Source organism: Geospiza fortis, unplaced genomic scaffold (assembly GCF_000277835.1).
Source record: "Geospiza fortis unplaced genomic scaffold, GeoFor_1.0 scaffold120, whole genome shotgun sequence".
NCBI lineage: Eukaryota > Metazoa > Chordata > Aves > Passeriformes > Thraupidae > Geospiza > Geospiza fortis.
In genome coordinates, this window is record NW_005054364.1 from 3,834,828 (window position 1) to 3,838,995 (window position 4,168).

Below are 4,168 nucleotides of genomic sequence, written 5' to 3' on the forward strand. Positions count from 1 at the left end.
AGCAGGTTGGAAAAGACAGTCTTTCATAGATGATGAAGTGTGAAAACGAAGATAAAGAAATATTACTGTTTCTTTGTCATCCTGCCTACTTTTCTCTGGAAGTGAGTACAGCCTGCCTCAGCGCCCTTTGCCCTTGCAAAATATTTGTATCTCTTTAGCAAAAATCTTTAATGTATCTTGCCAAGCTTTTTTCCTCTAATGTACACAATGGAGTTCTATGATGGGTTGAGCTTTCTCTCTTAAAGTGCAGCTGCATCGTCAAGAAAACTCAACAGTTAATTCTTCAAGTCCTCTTTTTCGCCTGGGTATTGCATCACTGTTAATTACTGTTGGGGTACTGTGACTCATTTGTATCAGTCAACTTTATCTTTTGCGGCCAAAAGACAGCATCTCTCTGGAGAAACTCATAACAAGTGTGGCAAACATCAAATATTTGGAGTGAACGGTGTACGTAAAACTGCAGAGAATTAAAAAATAAAGCAACTCCTCCTGCTCTCTTGAAAGAAAAGCTCAGCTGCAATAACAATGTCCTCTGATTTACCCAGCAGTTCTCAGCAACTACAAAACAATCTGTTTTTCAGTCTGCACCCAAAATAGAGAGCTGCCATGAGTGTTCATACTAAAAGCCAAAAAAAGAAAAATCAGCCTCCGGTTTTTGCCTGCATCAGTCAAACATAAATAAAACTATCTTCTGTGAAATACAACCAAAACTCCACTGCAGCCCAGGCCAGACTTCCAGTGACCTGTAAATAGCTACAGCCATGGTTTGCTGCCTGGGGAATCACATGCCAAATAATAATAGTAGATGGCTACAAAAAATGGAGCGTGGGTTGATGAGTGACAGAGCATGTCCTTTTGCTTGTGCTGTCACCACTTTCTCAGTGAAAGACTTACTGCTACTCTGCTGTTTGATGGCCATTATGCCCCCCAACCTGCCAAACACAGAGAGGACAATGGTGAATGTTTATAAGATTTTTAACATTTTTATTCCCGATTATTTGACGGTGTTTGTTAAGAGAGGCATTTCACGTCTCAGCCTTTCATTTCCCTGGTCAGCAAGATAAGCCACCTTTATGGAAGTGCTTTAGTGCATGAATTTCTCAGAGGCAGCCCCCAGATGCTGGCCCTTGCAGCAGGCAATTCCTCTTTTTGGGACATGCACAGATTGATCAGCAGGCCGAGTTGCTGTGAGCTTGACCTCCCCATGAGAGATGAGGGGGCTGCACTCTGTTATATCTTACAAGTATCCTCAGCTCTCTGGAAAATTTTCAATCCCACAATTAATTGAGCAAATCTTTTGTGCCTCTGCCCTGTGTTCTTAAACTGAACATGGTGACTGATGTTGTTTTGGCTGATGGTTAATGTCTCAGTGGGATTGGCACCCTCTTCCTGTCCCATGGCTTCTGTAGCCCCCCCCAAATGGAGAATGTTCATTTCAGAGAAAACATTTCTCCTATTTCTTGCCACTTCATGAGATACAATATGTTGAGTAGGAAAGGGAATGTGATCTCCTCCCTCTCTGATGGTGTCAGCTGGAATTCAAGAGCTGACTTGGGCGAATATTTTTGAGGTAGGTGAATCCAGCACAGTGTCTGTCTGCTTTAGGAAAGCACCAGAGTGAACCTGCCTGGGTTGTAGCCACAGGATCTGCTCCTGGTGCATGTCTCCATGGCTATGGACTGTGCTGGCCAAGCAGGAGGCTGCTTCAGTTAGGGAACCCACCTGGAGCTAACCCATCCTTCAGACAGGTGATGGTTCCTCTAAGGGAAGGGGGGTGTGTAAAAAAGTAGCTATTTCCTTCTCTTTCTTTCTCTTTCCTTCTCTTTCCTTTTCTTTCTTTTTCTTTCCTTCTCTTTCCTTCTCTTTCCTTCTCTCTCTTTCCTTTTCTTTCTTTCTCTTTCCTTTTCTTTCTTTCTCTTTCCTTTTCTTTCTTTCTCTTTCCTTTTCTTTCTTTCTCTTTCCTTTTCTTTCTTTCTCTTTCCTTTTCTTTTCTTCTTTCCTTCTCTTTCCTTTTCTTTCTTTCTCTTTCCTTTTCTTTTCTTCTTTCCTTCTCTTTCCTTTTCTTTCTTTCTCTTTCCTTTTCTTTTCTTCTTTCCTTCTCTTTCCTTTTCTTTCTTTCTCTTTCCTTTTCTTTCCTTCTCTTTCCTTCTCTTTCTTTCTCTTTCCTTCTCTTTCCTTTTCTTTCTTTTTCTTTCCTTCTCTTTCCTTCTCTTTCCTTCTCTTTCTTTCTCTTTCCTTTTTCTTTCTTTCTTTCTTTCTTTCTTTCTTTCTTTCTTTCTTTCTTTCTTTCTTTCTTTCTTTCTTTCTTTCTTTCTTTCTTTCTTTCTTTCTTTCTTTCTTTCTTTCTTTCTTTCTTTCTTTCTTTCTTTCTTTCTTTCTTTCTTTCTTTCTTTCTTTCTTTCTTTCTTTCTTTCTTTCTTTCTTTCTTTCTTTCTTTCTTTCTTTCTTTCTTTCTTTCTTTCTTTCTTTCTTTCTTTCTTTCTTTCTTTCTTTCTTTCTTTCTTTCTTTCTTTCTTTCTTTCTTTCTTTCTTTCTTTCTTTCTTTCTTTCTTTCTTTCTTTCTTTCTTTCTTTCTTTCTTTCTTTCTTTCTTTCTTTCTTTCTTTCTTTCTTTCTTTCTTTCTTTCTTTCTTTCTTTCTTTCTTTCTTTCTTTCTTTCTTTCTTTCTTTCTTTCTTTCTTTCTTTCTTTCTTTCTTTCTTTCTTTCTTTCTTTCTTTCTTTCTTTCTTTCTTTCTTTCTTTCTTTCTTTCTTTCTTTCTTTCTTTCTTTCTTTCTTTCTTTCTTTCTTTCTTTCTTTCTTTCTTTCTTTCTTTCTTTCTTTCTTTCTTTCTTTCTTTCTTTCTTTCTGTCTTCTTTCTCTTTCCTTCTCTTTGGTGGGTTAAGCAAGCTGCCCATCTCAGAAGCCGCTCCAACCAGGCCTATCTGTTTCAGGCTGTCAGTAGGATTCATTTCCCTGCTCCACCAACCCACCTTACAGCAGCTGGGGACAGTTCCTGGACGTGCAGGTAGGTGCCTTCAAACCAGTGCTTTTTCCTCCTCTCTGCTCCCCAGAAAAGGGAGTTTCCTGAGAGGAACATGCTGTGTTTTTGTCATCCACAGCAAATCCAGCATGGTAAGCCAGCTGCTCCCTGCACTTTGTCTAAAATCCCAAAGAAAAAACTCTGGAGCAGGTCCTCAAGTCCCCATGTCCTCCTAGCATGAGGTGCCACCCAAAGGCCGCCAGCTGGCACAGGTGGCACCAGCTGCCAGAGGACCTGGGAAGGTTCTGCTGCTCAGTCCTGCTTGAGCCCTGCTTGTAACTCCCCCCTGGGACGAGCAGGGAAAATCACTGAGGTTTCCCTTGCTTGGGGAAGACCCTCATTCCTCTCCCTGCCCTCCAATTATCAAAAAAGTAATTAAAGGCAGTGCATGCAGTTCAGGATGGCACTAATGGACAAGAAAATCCAGCTGCAATATTTGGGAAGATCCAATAAAAGATTCATTAGGATTCTTTGAGTTATTGGAAGTCCTGATGACACAAGGGAGCCTAATGAAACAGAAGACCTGGTCACAAGAGTGATGAGTTAAAAAAAGCCCAAACCCAAACCCCAACCCCACTGACACCATTCTAAAAATTAGCCAATTAAGAGTAAAACCAGGAATGTAGCCAGAACTATTCCACCTCAAATAATAAACACAAGGATAAGTTGCCAAGCGAGGTCAAAGAAGCAAATGGTAAAGTGAGTTTAAGAGACAGCTAGACACTTTTATGGGGAGAGAGGGGATTGAAGGATACAGTGACAAAACTGGGGGTAGAGTTGAGATAAACCCAGAGGACAGTGGTGGGCCAAGAGCCTCAGAGAGTGCTCAGAGCCCCAGCTGCTCAGTGGAGCAGCTCTTGGTGTTCAGGGGAGACTTACCAGGGCTCTGGAAGTGTCCTGTGAGGGGTGAAAAAGAAAAAAAAGCCAACTAAAAAAAACTAACTAAAAAAATATATCCCAGGAAGAAAACTCCCCCCTTTTCTTTTCTTTTTGTTTTTCATGAAAGTCTACTTACAACACAGGAAAGAAAAAGGTTGACTAGAATATGACTCAAAGGAGGCAAAACCAAAATATACAGAGGTTACGCTCTCTGCTTGTACAGAGCTTTGCAGAATTTCATGTTGTCAGCACAGCTTGGGTGGATCCCA